General features: G+C 38.1%; 1 protein-coding gene and 1 long non-coding RNA gene across 4 annotated transcripts in view; one reads left to right on the plus strand and one right to left on the minus strand.

Annotated features, from left to right (window-relative positions):
- CRACR2A (calcium release activated channel regulator 2A) overlaps positions 1–20,187 on the minus strand; it is a 198,735-nt gene that overhangs the window by 151,377 nt on the left and 27,171 nt on the right. The window contains exon 2 of the mRNA XM_058282598.2: positions 1,998–2,067. The gene's annotated coding sequence lies outside the window, so the exon portion shown is untranslated. The remainder of the gene's footprint in view (positions 1–1,997; positions 2,068–20,187) is intronic.
- LOC139437084 (uncharacterized) overlaps positions 1–20,187 on the plus strand; it is a 91,005-nt gene that overhangs the window by 21,216 nt on the left and 49,602 nt on the right. For all 3 annotated transcript variants that reach the window (XR_011646646.1, XR_011646645.1, XR_011646644.1), the window contains exon 2: positions 18,587–18,664. This is a non-coding gene — a long non-coding RNA (uncharacterized lncRNA). The remainder of the gene's footprint in view (positions 1–18,586; positions 18,665–20,187) is intronic.

Raw genomic sequence — 20,187 nt, forward strand, 5'->3', positions numbered from 1 at the left:
AGCCCCGCTGGCCGGGGCATTCACACCATCTACCATATAGGAAGTCCAGGGTTTGATGCCCAGGGCCTCCTGGTGAGGGCAAGCTGACCCATGCAAGAAGCTGGCCCACGCAGAGTGCTAGCCCATGGGGGAATGCTGCCCAATGTGGGAAAGCCATCCCGCGCAGGAGCACCGGCCAACATGAAGAGTTGGCACAGCAAGATGATGCAATAAGAGACATAGAGGAGAGAGAATAAGAAGACGTATCAGAACAGGGAGATGAGGTGGCACAAGAGAGTAATCGCCTCTCTCCCACTCCGGAAGGTCCCAGGATCAGTTCCCAGAGCCACCTAATGAGAATACATGCAGATACAGAAGAACACACAGTGAATGGACACAGAGAGCAGACAACAGAGGGAACAGGGTGGGGAGGGGGGGAGAGGAGAAATAAATAAATCTTAAAAAATAAAGCCAACCACTAATATTATATTTAGTGGTGAAAGGCTGAATGTTTTCCCCTAAGATCAAGGACAAGGAAATGATGCTTACTCTAATTCTTGTCACTTCCATTAAACATTGTACATAAGATTCAAGCTTGTGTGATAAGGCTAAAAGAAAAAAATTAGAAAGAAAGAAGAAAAATTGTATTAACAGTTGGCATGATTCTGTATGTAGCAAATTCTAAGAAGTCTACAAAAAATCTACTAGAATTGATAAATGAGTTTAGCAAAGTCCAAAGATATATGCCCAAATAAAATATCAATTTCTATATACTAGCAATGAACAATCCAAAAATGAACTTAGGAAAATAATTCTTTCACAATAGCATAAAACGAATAATAACCTCAGAAATAAATTTCACAAAAGAAGGTAATAACTATACAATGAAATCTATAAAACTTTACTTGAAGAAATCAAAGATCTTAATAAATGAATGGACATTTCCATGTTCATAGATTAGAAGACTCAATATTGTTAAATTGTCAGTTCTCCTTAAACTGATTTATAGGTTCACACAATCTCTATTAAAATCCCATCAGGTTTTTTGGTAGAAATGGACCAGTTGATCCTAAATTTGAATAATCTTCCTACAGGAGAAAAAGTGTTCACACCTCTGTTATACTCGGACCAAGTGAGGAATGTGGTAGGGACAGGAGAAGGCAGCAGCGGTTATCCTGGAATTCTGAGGGCCAAACCCAATTCTGCCAGCACCTAACTCACCCACATGGCCAGAGAATTTCTCCCAATCAGAAATTCTACTTTGAGGATTCTAACCAAGAGAAGGGAAAATATGTCCACACAAAGCCTTATAAGTGAATGTTCATAGCAGCATTATTCACAATAGCGAAAAACTGAAAATAATTCAAATGTTTACCTATTAGTGAGTGGGTAAACCAAACATAGTATATCCATACAATGGAACACTGTTCAACAATAGAAAGTGCCAAAATGGACCATGCTACAGTATGGATAAACCTTTGAAAAATATGCTTAGTTTAAGAAGCCAGATGCAAAGACTATATACATTGTATGATTCCATTTACATAAAATATCCAGAAAAGGCAAATGTATAAAGACAGAAAGCAAATCAGTGATTATCTGGGGCTGTGAGTGGGAATGAGTATTGAGTACAAATGAGCTCAAGGAAATTTAGGGGGTGATGGAAATGTTCTCAAACTGAATTATGGTGATGGCTGCACAGCTCCATAAAATTGACTGAAAACTGTTAAATCGTACACTTGCATGAGGTGAATTTTGAGGTGGGAAAACTATATCTCAATGGAGCTATTTAGAAAATAAAAAAACCTAATGGTCAGTACTGATTCAGTACATGACCTCTGGAAAATCTAAGCACCGAGTGACAAGCTCCTCACCTGTGTAGACAATAGCATCCTGTTGACATAAACTCTCTCTCACTCCCCCGATGTAATGAATGACCACTCTGTGGACCCAGCCAAAGCCAGCCCTATTCAGGCCATGACTTTTTCCAGCTGTGCATCTTCCCTTTGGACACTCACCTCCCACTGCCAGGATCGCTGGGAGAATGTGCCAAGTTTCCAGCCACCTGCTCCATCCTTTTCAGCATCACTAGATGTAGATATTTTCAGTGTCAGTGAAAATATTATCATCAGCAATATCCCAAGCATATTACAATTACAACTAAAATAAATTATCATCTAGAATCTTGACCTTCCTCCCTCCCCCCAAAAAGAAGTAAAATGTGCATTACACACACATATCAACTCTGCCCCTATTTCCCCAACAGATGGTACCCGAGGAAATGCTGGGTGACACTTTCTGGCTAATCAAGAATACTTCCAATACTTACCCCTAAGCATGAGTATGTGTGTGTGTGTTCCAAAAAACCCAGAAGTGAGATGAGATGTGACGATGAAGGAATTTGGTTTCTGAGCTATTGAATTTTACTTGAGAAACACGTGTCTGAAGGAATGGAAGTTTGACATCATCACTTCCTCTGTCAACTTTATTCTTTTTGGGTTTTTTTTTTTTTTTTTTTTTACTTTCTTAAAGGAAAGAAATTTCTTTGAGGCTGCAGCTGGCTGACTCCAAAGAGAGAGCAAACCACACACTTCCTGCTCTTGCCTTTCTCTTACTCTGGACCTCATCATCAGCTGACTTTCCAGGGCCCCCAAATTCCTTAACTATTTATTTCATGCTTTAAACTGAATGCTCTTGATTCTCATTCATTTCACACCAGATGTTTATTGAGCCCCTATTAAGTGCAAAAGGGTGTCTTGGATGCTGTGGGGACACGGATGAAAGGCGATGGTCCTGTCCTAGCTTACAATCTAATGAAAGCAGGAGATATAGGTAAATTGTGTAAACAAATACTTAAACTATTAGGAAACTGGTGATCAGAGATACAGACCAAGCTAGTGGAGTTTTGAGGAAGGGGGAAAGCCTTTAAACTAGAAAATCTTCGTGAAGAAAGTGTAACTTAAATCAGGCCTCGTTTTGATTGGCAGAGTTGGAGGAATGTGGAAAATGCAGGTGAAAGGAAGGATATGTGCCTGGAAGAAATTTTAGAAATGGGAAAATGCAAGGTTGTATTGGGGGGAAAAACAAGAAATTTCATTTTACTAAAATATAGGATATGTACCGAGGAGCAGTAGTAGATAAGTTTATAAATATAAATTGGAGTCAAATTATGATGGATAGTAAATACCAGTTCAGATTTTGATTCATGTCTGAAAAGATGTTGTTAGCCTTCTCCCAACTCAAAAGGTATTTAAATAATGCAGACGAAGTCTCAGGCTCTACCCTGACAAGGCCCATAACTTATATCTAGAGAGCTTTCTGATATAAAAAATATAGGTGGTTGTACCGGATGACATTTAAGCTGCATCCAGTCCCAAAATTGTCAGGTTTTGTGGTCTCCAGAAGGCCACGAGCAGAGCATGACTCTCTCTTTGTATCTTCTGGTGCCCGGTGTGGCGAGAGCTGCATGTGGTTCACAGGGGAAAGGCCTGCCTCCGGGGGCACCCAAAGGCATGGTTTGTTCAAGGTCAGTCTCTTCTGAAGTTTAGAAGTGCATGGCCCCTTCAAATGGATAGCTTGGCAAGGTGTTGCAAATACCTGTGGGCTGGCCTACACTGCTTAACACAAGATTAGGCAAACGTGGCATGTGCGCCTACTGTTTTAGGATCTGTCTGATCACTATTTATTCCCCTGAATAGACAAAGATTCTTAAGCAAAGCCCCACGGAGGAACAGCGAAGCCCCAGGCAGACTGTCAGAAGAGCTTGAGAAGGCTGACAAATATGCAAAATCTTCATCAGCTACTCTCCACTGGCTGGTCCCTAGACTACCAGGGCTGGCTGATGCAGTGAATACAAAACACCCGCTGGGGCCCGAAGTCCTGCGATGGCAGCAGAGGGAAAGGGGAAGAAAGAACAATGTCTCAGAAACAGGAGAGATGGAAGATGAGTGTAATCAATCAGACGACTGACTTGTAAACATGCTGGGTAGCACAAGGGTGGGAAGAGGTTATCCGTGTCATTAAAAAAAACCACACACACACAACAAAAAACAAAAACGCAGTAATCTCTCCATAAATCTAACTGTAGCAGCTGCAACAGCCCCAAAGTGGAAAATGATGACTTTAGGTGCTGCCTGTGACAGCGGGAAACTTAAATTTAACTAATGTATGGAGACATGGGGAAGCCAGCACAGAATATGTCACCAAGATTCTGAAGACATTTCCACTGCAATCAGAGGCTGAGGTTCAAATTCAGGGCCATTCAGTGGATTTGATTAGCTAAGCATCTGCTGAGCGCGCTTCCTAGTTCAGTTACTTGGCACGCTGCCTTTAACTTGGGTATTTTCTCAATTGAACTAATTGACCTGTGAAGACCCATCTATCTCTAAACCCTCCATTTCTTTGAATCAATAATTTTTACTATTAGGGCTCAAAGCAGATTAAGTATCAGAAAAGGTCGAGTGGTTTAGGAGATTCTAAATATTCTGAAGCTAAAAAAATTTTATATTAAAAAGGGTACATTTTGCAGAAATTTGATGAGACAGTTAGGTTGTGATATTCATTTTCTGGCATTGTCTTTGATTGTATCAGAACAAAATGAGGTCTAAAGGTAGAAGAGGAGGCAAAGAATTGGAAATAATAGAGAAAAGAATTAGATTCAGAAATATCTCCACATAGACCTAAAATGCAAAATCCTGGATTCCAAATGAAAATACTTGCTATCTAAATTCTACTTATGAAAATTTCTTAGAACCCCAACCAATTCTACAGATAAACTCATTACTTTTCTGAACCCTTTCCAGCATCCCTGCTCGTCCATACCCCCTTACTTATTCTTTTTTTTAAAGATTTATTTATTTATTTATTTATCTCCCCTTCTCCCACCCCCACCCCCACCCCCATCCCCACCCTGCTAGTCTGTTCTCTGTGTTTATTTGCTGTGTCTTCTTTGTCCGCTTCTGTTGTTGTCAGTGGAATCGGAATCTGTGTTTCTTTTTGTTGCATCATCTTGGTGTGTGAGCTCTTTATGTGGGCAGCGCCATTCCTGGGCAGGCTGAAATTTCTTTCGTGCTAGGCGGCTCTCCTTATGGGGCACACTCCTTGTGCGTGGGGCTCTCCTATGCAGGGGACACCCTGTGTGGCACGGCACTCCTTACGTGCATCAGCACTGTGCATGGGCCAGCTCCACACGGGTTAAGGAGACCCGGGGTTTGACCCGCGGACCTCCCATGTGGTAGGCAGATGCCCTAACCACTGGGCCAAGTCCACCGCCCCCTTACTTATTCTTTTTTTTAAAGATTTATTTATTTATTTAATCCCCACCCCCCTCAGTTGTCTGTTCTCTGTGTCTATTTGCTGCGTCTTGTTTCTTTGTCCACTTCTGTTGTCATCAGTGGCAGGGCAAGTGTGGGCGGCGCCATTCCTGGGCAGGCTGCACTTTCTTTCACGCTGGGCGACTCTCCTTATGGGCGCACTCCTTGCGCGTGGGGCTCCCCTACGCAGGGGGCACCCCTGCGTGGCAGGGCACTCCTTGCGCGTATCAGCACTGCGCATGGGCCAGCTCCACACTGGTCAAGGAGGCCCAGGATTTGAACCGCGGACCTCCCATGTGGTAGACGGACGCCCTAACCACTGGGCCGAGTCCGTTTCCCTCCCTTACTTATTCTTGCTCTTCTGAATGTCCTATCACATCAATGGCATCTCTCTTATTCCTTTTCCTCACCCCCTGCCCCACAGCCATTCACCTGCCATGTCCTACTGACTCAACCTTCTGCGTGTGTATTTAAACCTCCTCTGCTACCCATCCTTTACTGATTTAGCTCAAGCCCTCAAAATTGTGCATCTGAATTATTGCCACACCCCCTTAAATGAAGCATGTCCATCGATTCAAGACGTGTTTGTGTGTCAGGCTCTCTTTTAGGCCCTGAAGACACGATGGTGAGAAAGAAGCCCCTCATCTCACGAAGCTTCTATTGTAGTGGGAGAACCAGACAATAGAACAACTAAATACGGTGATTATAAATTCTGGTGAGAGCTAAAAAGAAAATAAGCAGGGTGATGTGAGGGAAGGTAACAAGATGGAGGGTGATAGATGAGGAAATATGGGAGCTGACAACTAAGGGAGGGAAGACAAAGAAGAGAAGAGCAAGTGTGAACTATTGGGGGGACTGAAAGAACAGTGAGGCTGGAAAAGAGTGAGCAAGAGAGAGTGATCTAGAGTGAGGTCGGATGCACCAAATAACAGAAAGCATTTTTGGCTTCAGACTGAAGTCGGGAACTTTTCCATAAGTGCAAGGGGAAGCTCTTGATGGGATTTAAGCAGAGAAGTAACGTAATCTAACTTATGCTTTTAGGAAATCACTCAGATTAATGTATGAAGAATGGATTGGGGGGCAAAAGGAAAGTAGGTGGCACAGTTAGAAAGCTCTGGTCATAGTGCAAATGAAAGCTCATGGTTGCTTGGGTAAGGGCGATGGTGGAGGAGGTGGAGAGAAGTGGATGGACTCAGGGTATGTTTTGGCAATAGACCAGATTTGCTGATGGACTGGTGTTGGGGGGTAGGAATGAAAAAGAGAATGTCTCACAGGGTGTGGCTTGAGTAATTGGATGGATGGTGGTGATACAGAACAATGCTGGGCAGGACGAGGGGAAGAAAGAGTTTCAGGCAGCCCAGCAAGTGGAGGTCAGGAAGGCTTTGGCTATTGGATGCTGTGGCTCAGGGGCAAGGTGTGGGCTGGAGATACATAATTGAGAGTCATTATCCAATAGAGCATGTTTAAAGCAGTGGGACTAGGTAAAACCACCTGCTACAGCAGGGGAGGGAGTTATACCTAGAGAAGGAAGAGAAGAGAAAGGGTGATAGGAGAAGGTCCAGGACTAAGACTGGAGGTGCTCCAGTATTCAGAGGTCAAAAAAGGAGGGTGAGCCAGCAAGGAGGCTGTGGTCTCCACAACCCTAATTCACCCTTCTCACTGGGGCCAGGGGAGATCTCTCCAACACTTGGATCTGCTCGTGTCTCCCTGCTTAAAACACTCTATTGCTCTCTCTCAAGAAAGTCTAAAGCCCTTAGCATGATATACACAAGCCCCTTGCATATGGAGACCTACCTACCTTTCCTTTCTTCAGTTCCTCTTCTTCACACCCTTCATTATAGTACTTTAAAATGGTACACATGTCTCTGTTATTTGATGTAGCTTAAGGAGAAGGATTATGTTATTATCAAAACTTTGCTTTTTCAATGCTCGATAACATTGTTGAACAAGATGAAGAAAGGAAGGAGGGAAAGAAGGAAGGGAGAGTGGGAGGAAGAAGAGAAGGAATGACTGTTGTTTGCGTGAGAAACTTCATGGCAATTCTAGTTTGTGCTATCTTCTTCCCTGGCATTTTTGAGGACTGGGATGGACTCTGGGATAGAATGAGACGAGCCCCATCTAGAGGTAAAAAAATGCAGGAACGGACTCATTCTCAAGTTTTTTCCAGAAATTGAAACCACTGATCAGGCAAAGCTGGAACTTACCCATACTAAAGTAACTTTTTAAAGAAGCGATTGTTAATAACAATATCTAAAAACACTTCCCAATAAGAAACATTTTCCAAATATTTTATAAACAAATCAGAATTAAAAAAAAAAATCAAGTCACCTGATGTCAGAAATTATAAAGTATACCCTTTGATGGTAAAGCCTCTGAATATTTTGTGACTTCATACAATTGGATCTAGAGAGTTGACTAGGAGGTTCTAGCTTCTTCCATATCAGTGATGAAATGACACTTCTTTGCTTGGAGAAATCAATTGCTTTCAGGACTTCATTTTCAGGAGAAATATCCATAAGAAAGGAAGAAGGCGGTAGCTGAGCATGCTAGCTCTCTGTAAGTAAGGGGTGGCTGATGTCTGAGACCAGGGCTTCTTAACAAGGGGTCCGTGAGCTTGAATTGAAATTCAAAAATCATTATTCTTGTAGGGACATGTTGGTGCGGGAGTGAAATATTTATTAAATAATACACAGTATAGTGTGGACTTAGTAAGGGGTCCATGGTTTTCACCTGACTGGCAAAGAGGTCTGTGGAATAAAAAAGGTTAAGAACCCCTGTCTTAGACAGTCTAAGAATTTCAGTACCTGCCTGAATTTCATAACAAACCCAATTGGATAACAACAGCCATCAACAACTCTGCTCCTCAGTTGTAAATCGTCAACCAGTAATTGCTCTGTTATTGTTAGAGCAGTTTTGTTCGACTCCTTAATAAAATGTGGAGACAGTGATGGAATGTGGGTTGCATTAACATGTACTGTGCCCATCTAAAATTACACTTCAATTCAGAGGATATTTTTATGTTCCTGTGTTTGAGTTCAGAAAACATACAGGTTTGGTTTGGCTTGGAGCATGAGATTCCATTAATTTACTTAGAAAAGACCAACCCTTATTTTGTTCCTCATTTCAGTAAAAACCACTAAATAAAATAGCACACATGATAGAAAGAGTGGGACTAGTCAAAAGCCTGGATTCTTATCCCAGCTCTGTGATCTCAGACAAGGTAGCCATTGAACTGAGCCTTGAATTTCTCAAATGTGAAATGGGGAGAGTTTTTCCTGTATTTCTTTCTCCCTCTCAAATCGTTGTGAAGGAAAAATAAAAATATGCACGGGAAAGCATGTTCCAATTTTTGAGAAGTTTTTATCCAAGTATAATTTACTTACAATGAAATTCACAGGTATTAAGTGAACAGTTCAATGAGTTTTGACAAATTCATACACTTGTCTAACATACACTTGAATCAAAATATAGATTGCCACCACCCAGGCCTCTTCCCATCCAAAAGTTCCCAGCCCCCGCTTCAGATACAAACATAGCTGTGATTTTTTCCCCCACCATAGATTATTTTTACCTATTCTAGAACTACAGGTAAACCAAATAATACAGTACTATTCGGTATGTCTGGCTTTTCACATGGGATAATGCCTGCGAGATTCATCTGTGTTGTCACATACATCAGTGTTTTGGACCTTTTTTATTGCAGAATAAAATTCCATTATTTATTAGTTCTCCATTTTAAGAGCGAAGTTTAATATGTTTTGGCAAATTATATACCATGTAACCACTCACACCAGCAAGATAGAACATTTATATTTCCCCAAAATGTCCCTTGGTGCCCCATACAGTCAATTCCCTCCTATCAACTTTTCTACTTTTTAAAATTTTTTCATTTTATTTTTTCTTTATGAGAAGTTATGGGTTTACAGAACAATCATGCATAAAATACAGGGTTCTCATATACCACCCCACCACCAATACCTCGCATCGGTGTGGAACATTTGTTACAATTGATTAAAGCACATTTTTTATAATTGTATATTAGTTAAAATCCCTGGTTGAGCTTAGGATTCACTATTTGTGTAATGTAGTTCCATGAATTTTTTTAAAAATTTCTATTCTGTCACCATATATTTACTCTAACATTTCCCACTTTTTATCACATTCAGATATATATTTCAGTGCTGTTAATTGCATTCACAATGTTGTGGTACTATCACCACGACCCATTACCAAAGCATTTCCGTTGTTCCACATAGGAAATCTGTACATTGTAAGCTTTGACTTCCCATCCCCTATCCCCACCCTGTCTCCTGGTAACCTACATTCTAGATTCTGACTCTATGAGTTTGCTTATTCTAATTGTTTCAAATCAGTGAGATCATACAATATTTATCTTTTTGTGTCAGGCTTATTGCACTCAACATGGTGTCTTCCAGGTTCATCCAGTTGTAGCATGTATTAGTACTTCATTGCTTTCTACAACTGAATAATATTCCATTGTATGTATATAGCATATTTTATTTATCTATTCATCAGTTGATGGACACTTGGGTTGCCTCCATCTTTTGGCAATTTTGAATAATGCTGCTAAGCATTGGTGTCTGAGTCCTTGCTTTCAATCCTTTGGGGTATATATTTAGTACTGGGATTGCTGGGTCATATGGTAATTCTATACTTAACTTTCTGAAGAACCACCAAACTGTCTTTCATAGCAGCTGCACCATTTTTCATTGTCACCAGCAATTAATGCATGTTCCTATTTCTCTGCATAATGTCCAACAGTAGTTATTTTCCTTTTTTTTAAATAGCAGCTATTATGTTTGGTGTGAAATGTATCTCGCTGTGATTTTGATTTACATATCCCTAAGGATTAATGATGTTGAACATCTTTTCATGTGCTTTCTGGACATTTATATACCATCTTGGGAGAAATGTCTATTCAAAGTCCTTTGCCCTTCTTTCAGTTGCGTTATTGGTCATTTTCTTAAGCTGAAGGATTTATATATTCTGGATATTAAACTTTTCTCAGATATGTGGTCTCCAAATATTTTCTCCCACTGCAAAGGTTGTTATTTTACTTTAATGATTAAGTCCTTTGAGGTACAGAAGTTTTCGATTTTGATGAGTCCCATTTATCTATTTTCAATTTGGTTGCTTGCACTTTGGGTGTAAAGTCTATGAAACCAAAGTTCCAAAACGCTTCTCTATGTTTTCTTTTAGAAGGTGCATAGCTCCACCTCTTATATTTAGGTCTTTGATCCATGTTGAGTTGGTTTTTGTATATGGTGTGAGGTAGGGGTCCTTCTTCATCCTTTTGTACATGGAGATCCAGTTTTCTCAGTATCACTTTTTTTAAGAAACTATTCTTTCCCAATTGAGTGGACTTGACATCCTTTTCAAAAATCAGCTGCCCATAAGTGTGAGGGTTGATTTCTGACCTCTCAATTATATTGCATTGGTCTATATGTCTGTCCTTGTGCCAGCAGCATGATGTTTTGATTACTGTGGCTTTGTAATAAGTTTTAAGATCAGGAAGTGTGAGTCCTCCAACTTCATTCTTCATTTTCAAAATGGGTTCAGCTATTGGGGTCCCTTACCCTTCCACATAAATTTGATGATTGTATTTTCCATTTCTGCAAAGATGGTTGTTGGAATTTTTATTGGGATTGCATTGAATCTATACATTGCTTTGGGTAGCACTGACATTTTAACAATAGTTAGTCTTCCAATCCATGAACATGTAATGTCCTTCCATTTATTTAAGTCTTCTTTGATTTCTTTTAGTAATGTTTTCTAGTTTTCTGTATACAAGTCCTTTACATCCTTGGTTAGATTTATTCCTAGATATTTTATTCTTTTAGTTGCTATTGTAAATGGAATTTTCTTAATTTCCTTTTTGGATTGTTCATTGAGAGTATATATAAACACCACTAGAATTTTTTAGTGTTGATCTTGCACCCCATCACTTACTTTGCTGAATTCATTTATTAGCTCTAATAGATTCGTTGTGGATTTTCTTCTGCCATTTTGCTATTAGCCTTTTTAAGTCTTCTACCTTTTTTGTCCCTCACTTCTGTTACATCTACTTTTACATTTATTTGCTTTTTGTGTTGTACCATATTGAGTGCCTTCTCATTTCTATTTGGATATATTTTTTTCTTCTATTTTCCTTGTGGTTCATGTGGTTAAAATTTAAAATCCTAGATATATAACAATTATATTTGGTTTGATACCAGCTTAACTTCAATAGTATACACAAATACTTTTCCTATACCCCTCTGTCCCCCATTTTTTGTACTTACCAGTTATATCATTGTACATTGTATTTTTTATGCATTTGCATTTTAGCAAACTAGGAATTATGACATGGAGTTCAAAATAAACACACAAGACAAGACAATAATACTGGCATTTATAATTACCCAAATGGTTACTTTTACCTTAGGTCTTTCTTTCTTTATGCCACTTTGAGCCTCTCTCTATTGTCCATTCCTTTCGGTCTGAAAAATCCCCTTTAGGCGCCCCATATAGGGGTGACCCACATGCAAGGTGTGTGCCCTGCAAGGAGAGTTGCCTTGTGTGAAAAAAGCACAGCCTGCCTAGGAGTGGTGCTGCATACACAGAGAGCTGACACAACAAGGCGACACAGCAAAAAGAAATGCAGTTTCCCAGTGCCACCAGATAATGCAAGCAGACGCAGAACACACAGTGAATGGACACAGAGAGCAGACAATGGGGGGAGGGGAGAGGAGAGAGAAATAAAATAAAAAATCTTTTTAAAAAAAACCCTTTAGCATTTCATATAGGCAGGTCTAGTGGTGATGAACTCCCTCAGTTTTTGTTTATCTGAGAATGTCTTAATCTCCCCCTCATTTTTGAGAAAGTCTCAACAGACATAAAATTCTTAGTAGGCAGTTTTTTTTTTTCTTTTAACACTTTAAGTATTTCAACCCACCGCCTTACTGCCTCCATGGTTTCTGATGAGAAATGGGCACTCAATTGAATTGGGACTCCCTTGTATATAACAGTTGCTTTTCTATTGCAGCTTTCAAAACTTTTTTCTTGTCCTTTGCATTTAAGAGTCTGATCAATATATGATGGAGTGTATTTTTCTTCATGTTTATTCTATGCAGTGTTCTCTGAGCTTCTTGGATGTACATTTTCTTGCCTTTTGCTAAGTTTGGGAAGTTCCCTGTCATTATTTCTTTGAATATTCCTTCTACCCCCTTTCTCTCTTTCTTCTCCTTCTGGGACTCCAATAATGTGTATATTGTTGCACTCAGTGGTGTTCCCAAGGTCTCTTAGGCTATTCTGGCTTTTAATATTTATTTTTTCTTTCTGCTCCTCAGCTTAGCTCATTTCAAGTGTCTTGTCTTCTAGTTCACTGATTCTTTCTTCTGCCAGCTCTAATCTGCTTTATTTTATTTATTTTTATTTTTCCAATCTGCTTTTGAAGCTCCCCTGGGCATTTTTTATTTCAGTTATTTTGGTCTTCAACTCCCATAGCTCTGTTTAGTTCCTTTTAAAAATTTCTTTCTCTTTACTAAGACTCTCATATTGTTCATTTGTTTTTTTCCCTGATAGCCTTTAGTTCTTTCTCTTTATTTTCCCCTTTATCTCCTTGAGTATTTTTAAGATCATTTAAAAAAGGCTTTGTTCAGTATGTCTACATTCTTCTTGTCTTCTTTGTTGGTGTTTTCTGTATTTTTCTCCTCTTCCTTTGGATGGGCCATCATTTCCTGTTTCTGTTTGTCTTGTACTGTTGTTACATACTGGACATTTTAATATTGTAAAACTTTAACTCTGAGATTTATTTCTTGATATGTCTGTTTCTTGGTTTTGTAACTAGCTGGCAATAAGAGATTTTCTTGATCTTCAGCTCTCCTATCAGGAAGGTCTCCCCAAGGCAAATGCAGGGTTTTTCACTATCTTTCTGAGCCTCTGTCTTGTCCTGGGCTTTTGCTTGTTAGTTGCTTTGGGATTCCCGTATATAGGAGTTTGGTTGATCCCTTTTTTTTCAAAAAATGAATATACAACCTATCTACCCATTTATCAATTGATGGGCACTTGTGTTATTTCCAGTGTGGGGTTATTATGAATAAAGGAGCTAAGAAAGTCCACATACAAGTCTAGGCATAGATATATGTTTTCATTTCTTTTGGGTAGATATGTAGGATGAGATTTTGGGTCATGTAGTAACTTTATAAGAAATTGCCAAGTTGTTTTCCAAAGTGGTTGTACCATTTTGCATTCTCTCTAGCAATGCATGAAAGTTCCTTTTGCTTGCCATCACTTGATTTTATCATTCTTTCTTTTTTTTCAGCCATTCCAGAGGGTATGTGATGTTATCTCACTGTGGCTTTAATTTGCATTTTTCTAAGGACTAAAAAATGTTGAGTATTTTTTTATGTGTGTACTTGCCATTCATATCCTTTCTTTGGTAAATCACCTGTTTAATTCTTTTGCAATTTTTGTTTAAATTGGGTTTTCTGCCTTTTTGTTTTTGAGTTGTAAGAGTTCATTTTATATTCTGAGAAGTATTTATCAGATACATGTTCTGCAAATATTTTCACCTAGTCTGTGTCTTGTCTTTTTATTTTCTTGACACTGTCATTTGAAGAGCGTAAGTTTTAAAAATTTTTGATGAAGTCTAATACATCAATACTTTCAATTCATGCTTTTTGTGTCCTAACTATGAAATTTTTGCCTAACTTAAGGTCACAAAAATTTTCTCCTGCTTTGTTCTAGAAGTTTTATAATTTTAGCTTTTATATATATAGGTATGTGAGCTATTGTAAGTTAATTTTTATATATGGTGTGAGATAAGGTTCAACAGTTTTTTTCAATATAACTATCCAATTGTTCCAACTCTATTAAAATTACTAGCCTTTCTCCAATTGAATTGTCTTGACTTCTTTGACAAAAGTCAATCAGGTATGTGTGGGCATATTTCTAGATTCTCTTTCTATTTTTATTACAATAGCACACTGTCTTGATAACTATGTAGTCATTCTTGAAATCTGGTAGTAGGAGCTTTTAAAATTTTTTTTCAAAATTGTCTTGTCTATTCTAGGACCTTTGAGTTTCCATATAAATTTAAGTATAAGCTTGGCATTGTGTTGAATCTATATGACGATCTGAGGACAACTTAACAATATTGAGTCCATAAGCATATACTTTTTAGTGTATAGGCCTTGCACATATTTTGATAAATGTATTCCTAAGTATTTCATGCTTTATGAAGCTATTGTAAATGGTATTGTGTATTTTTTATTCCAATTGCCAATTATTCATTGTATAGTATATAGAAATACAATTTTGTGTACAGTCCTTATATTGCACAACTTTGCTACACTCTAGTTTTATTTGATTTTTTATAGATTCTTTAAGATTTTCTACATACAAAATCATGTGGACTGTAAATAATGAGTGCTTTATTTCTTTTCCAATTTATATGTCTTCTATTTATTTTTCTTACTTTGCTGTATTGCCAAGGACCTCCAGTATAATGTTGCATAGAAATGGTGGGAACAGACATCCTTGTCTTCTTTCCAGTCTTAAGGAGAAAGCATATGTTGATGATTGATAAGTATGATGCTAGATGCTGGTTTCTCATAGATTCCCTTGAGGAAGTTCCATTCTGTTCCTAGTGTGCTGAAAGTTAAGTTTTTATCATGAATGAGTTGTGTTTTTTTTTAAAGATTTTATATTTTATTTTTTTCTCTCCCCTTCCCCCCCTCCATTGTCTACTCTCTGTGTCCATTTTGCTGCATGTTCTTCTGCGTCCGCTTGGATTATCCAGCAGCACTGGGAAACTGTATCTCTTTTTTGTTGCGTCATCTTGCTGTGTCACCTCTCCATGTGTGTGGTGCCACTCTTGGGTTGACTGCACTTTTCTCACACAGGGCAGCTGTCCTTGCGATGTGCACTCCTTGTGCATGGGGCTCCCCTATGCGCGGTCACCCTTGCATGGCATGGCACTCCTTGTGCACCACAGCACTGCACGTATGCCAGCTTACCACATGGGTCAGGAAGCCCTGGGGATCAAACCTTGGAACCTCCATATGGTAGACAGAAGCCCTATTAGTTGAATCATGTCCACTTTCCACGGAGTTTTGAATTTTCTCAAATCCTTTTCTGCAGCAATTGAGATGATCATATGGTTTTTCTTTTTGTCTATTAATGTGGTAAATTATTCTGCTTAATTTTCAAAGGTTAAACTAACTTTACATTCCTAGGATAAATCCTGCTTTTCAAGATATATTACTCTTTATATGTGCTGCTGTATTCTATTTGCTAATATTATGTTAAGTATATTTTTGCATCTTTGTTCATGAGGGGCATGGATCTGTAGTTTTCTAGTATTAAATTGGACTGGTTTTGGTATGAGGGTAATAATGCTCTCACAGAATTAGGAAGAATTCCCTTCTTGTGGTGGTTTGGAACTGTATGTACTCCAGAAAATCACATTCTTAAATTTAATCCATTCCTGTGGGTGTAAACTCATTGTAAGTAGGACCTTTTTGTTGAGGTTACTTCAGTTAAGGCATGGCCCAGGGTGGGTCTTAATCCTCTTACTAGAGCCCTTTATAAGTGGGATGAGAGAGAATAGATAGAAGCAATGAAAGCAATGAAACCTAGAAGAGAAGGGAGAGACCCCTTTCTGCCATCATCCACATGGTTGCAGTCCCAAAGTCACCACAGGTGAATGCCGCCCCCTCTTGTCACTGCTTCCCAGCTACCCCCAACCTTTGTCATGATCCCCCAGCAACTCTCAGAACTTTGTGGGGTTTTCCCTGAGCCTTGTGGAGGCCATGATTTCACAGAAGACATCCCACATACATACCCACACACCTCATTCTTGTTTCCTGGGGAAGAAGGGCCACCTACAATGAGACTGAGGCAGTTTGACACAAATCACGAAACAAAATGAAAGTATTTTTGAGCAGTCAATGTGACAGAGGAGTCCAGGATTACTGGCAGCCAGTCTTCAGGAAGAAAGCATTGTCTTCATGATGCCTTGATTTGGACATTTTCATGGCCTCAAAACTGTTAGCTTGTATGCAATAAATTTCCATTGTTAAAAACCAACACATTTTATGGTATCTGCTTTGAGCAGCTTAGCAAACAAACACTTCTCTTCTACTTTATAAAACCATTTGTGTAGGTCATGCATTAACTCTTCCTTAAACAACTGGAAGAATTCACCAGTGAGGCCATCTGGACCTGAAGTTCTCTTTGTAGGCAGGTTTTAAATTATGATTCTAATGTTTAAAAAGAAAGAGAATTTTTCAGTTTATTTCTTCTTGAATGGGCTTCATTAGATTATGTTTTTGATATAATTTTTCATTTCATTTAAGTTGTCAAATTTATTGGCATAAAATTGTTCATAATTTTAATTATTCTTTTGATATCGGTAGAATCTGTAGTGCTGTCCCCTCTTTCATTCCTGATATTGGTTGTTTGTGTCTTCGTTCATGTTATACTGATTAGACTGACTAGAGTTTTATCAATTTTATTGCTCTTTTTAAAGAACTTGCTCTTGGTTTCATTGCTTTACTCTATTACTTTTCTGTTTCCTATATCATTGATTTGTGCTTTTATCTTTGTTATTTCCTTCTGTCTGCTTACTGAAATTTAATTTGCTCTTCTTTTTCTAGTTTTGTAAAGTAGAAAATCAGATTATCAATTTAAAGCTTTTTCTCTTTTAATATCATTAAATGCTAAGCACTGTTTTAGCTGCATCTCATAAATTTTAATATGTGTCATTTTCTAATTTCCCTTTGGATTTCTTCTTTGACAATAGGTTATTAAGAAGTGTGTTATTTAATTTCCAATTCTTTGGGGGACTTTCCTGATATATTTATGTTATTTATTTCTGTTGTGCTCAGAGAACAGACTCCATGTTTGAATTTTATAAATTCGTTGAGACTAATTTTATGGCCCAGAATATGATCTAGCCTGATGAATGTTCCATGTAAACCTGAATAAAATAATGTATACAGTCTTGTTGGCTGGAATGTTCTATATCAATTAGGTTATGTTAGTTGATAGTGCTTTTCAAGTTTTTTTTCTAGCTTTACTGGTTAATTTTATACTTAGTCCATCACTTATTGAGGGAAGAATGTTGAAATTTCCAGATACATTTGTGTATTTTCCTATTTCTTCTTTCAGTTCTATCAGATATTGCATCATATATTTCTAATCTTATTAGCTATAACACACTTAAGATTGTTTTGCCTTATTGACAAATTCACCCTTTTATCTTTATGAAATGTCTCTATTTTTTATAGTAGTGCTTGTTCCAAATCAACTTTGCCTATTATTAATAAACTCACTCCAACTTTCTCTTAACTTTAAAAAAAATACTTTAGATTACACGAATGTTACATAAGCCAACTTTCTTTTAATTAGTGTTTGCATGGTATGTCCTTTCCCATCCTTATACTTTTAACCTATCTGTGACTTCATATGTAAAGTGAGTTTCTTGAATGCAAAATTTAGTTGTATCTTAAATATGTCAGTGTTCTCTCATGAAGTATAACAAATGTACAATACTAATACATAGTGCTAATAATAGGAAGTGTACGGAAAAATATACCAAGTGTACGTTATGGACCATAGTTAGTGGTATCAGTCCGATCATGTTCTTTCAAAGTCTCTAACAAATGTTCCACAACAATGTAAGGTGTGATATATGGGAATTCTGCACATTATGCAGGATTGTTTTATAAGGTCACATTTCACTAATAAAATTTTTTAAAAATTATTTATGTCTTGCTTTTTTATCCAATCTATCAATCTCTGCTTTTTAATTGGATTGTTTAGACATTTACATCTTATTAAATTATTGATATTTTTGGTTTAAATGTACCAGTTTGCTACTTGTTTTCTATTTGTCACATCTGGTCTTTAGTCACTTTTTCCTCTTTTCTAGCCTTCTTTTGGGGTAACTGAGTAATTTTTATAATTCTACTTTATTTTCATCCTTGGATCAACTATACCTCTTCCCTCCATCCCTCCTTCCCTTCTCTCCATTTCTCTCTCTCTCTGAGTTGCTCCAGGGATTACCATATATATTTTAAATTCATCACAATCTACCTTTATATAATATTATACTTTTCACCTGTAATATAAAAAACCAACAACATTATACTTCTATTTTCCACTTCTCTCCTTTGGGTTATTGGTGTCATACATTTTACTGATACATATTTTATAAACAACACAATGCATTGCTTTCCTTTTTGCTTTAAACAGTCAAATGTGTTTTAAGTGTCTTTTTTTCCCCCTAGGAGGTACCAGAAATTGAACCCAGCACCTCATACACGGGAAGCAGCCACCCAACCACTGAGTTACATCTGCTCCCCAGGGCAAGTTGTTTTTGTCTGTTTGTTTTTAGTAGGTACTGGGGATCAAACACAGGATCTCATACCTGGGAAGCAGGTGCTCAACCACTTGAGCTACATCCACTCTGTCAATTGTCTTTTTTTTTTAAATATTTATTTATTTCTCTTCCCTTCCCCCCCACCCCTCCCTGCCCCAGTTGTCTGTTCTCTGTGTCTATTTGCTGTGTCTTCTTCTTTGTCCACTTCTGTTGTTGTCCGCAGCACGGGAATCTGTGTTTCTTTTTGTTGTGTCATCTTGTTGTGTCAGCTCTCTGTGTGGGCGGCGCCATTCCTGGTCAGGCTGAACTTTCTTTCCCACTGGGTGGCTCTCTTTATGGGGCGCACTCCTTGCACATGGGGCTCCCTTATGCAGGGGACACCCCTGCATGGCACAGCATTCCATGCACACATCAGCACTGTGCATGGGCCAGCTCTACACGGGTCAAGGAGGCCCGGGGTTTGAACTGCGGACCTCCCATGTGGTAGATGGACGCCCTAACCACTGGGCCAAGTCTGCTTCCCTCAATTGTCTTTTAAAGAGATGAGAAACCATGTCTTTTATGTTTATACACATTTCCCATCTTAAATATTCTTCACTCCTTTTTACATATTCACATTTTCATTTGCTATCATTTTCTTTTTGCACAGAGGACTTCAATTAATATTTCTTTTAGTATGGGTCTGCTGCTGATGGATTCAATTGTTTTGCTTTGTTTTTTGTCTGAAATGGCTTTTTACCTCTTAACTTTAGAAAGATACTTTCCCTGGCTATCTAACTTGACATTGTTTTTCTTTTCTTTATTTCAGTACTTTAAAGATATTGCTGCATTGCCTTCTGGCCTGAACAATTTCAGATAAGAAGTCTACTCTCATTATTTCTTTGTTCTGTTGTGACTAATGTGTCTTTTTCTCTTTTTCTGGCTGCTTTAAGATTTTCCCTTTTATCACTTGTTTTCAGAAATTTGATTATTGTGTACTTTTCCTTATGTTTACACAGATTGGAGTTCACTGAAATTCTTGGATCTGTTCATTTCTAGAAACTTTTTGACTATTATTTCTTCAAATATTTTTTTCTGTTCTCTTTTCTTTCTTGGATGCTAGCTACACATATTTTAGACTGGCTGATATTGTCCCACTGTTCACTGAGGCCCCATTGTTGATGTTTTTTAAGTTTTTTTCTCTTTGTGTTTCAATGTGAATAGTTTATATTACTATGCCTTTGAGTTCTCTGATTTTTTTCCTACTATAGTTTCTAATCAACATTTAATCCCCCCCCAGTGTATTTTTCATGTCAGATATATTTTTCATCTCTAGAAGTTATGTTTGCATCTTTACTACATATTCCATTTCTCTCTTCATTATGTTCATGCTTTCTTTATACCTTTTAGCATGTTTATAATAAAATAGTTGCTCTGAGGTCCTTACCTGCTCATTTCTTCAGATATCTCTTTTTTTTTTCTGCATCTGTTTCTATTGATTGATTTTTCTCCTGGTTATGGGTCATGTTC

The sequence above is a fragment of the Dasypus novemcinctus genome, chromosome 20, assembly GCF_030445035.2.
Source record: "Dasypus novemcinctus isolate mDasNov1 chromosome 20, mDasNov1.1.hap2, whole genome shotgun sequence".
NCBI classification, from domain to species: Eukaryota; Metazoa; Chordata; class Mammalia; order Cingulata; family Dasypodidae; genus Dasypus; species Dasypus novemcinctus.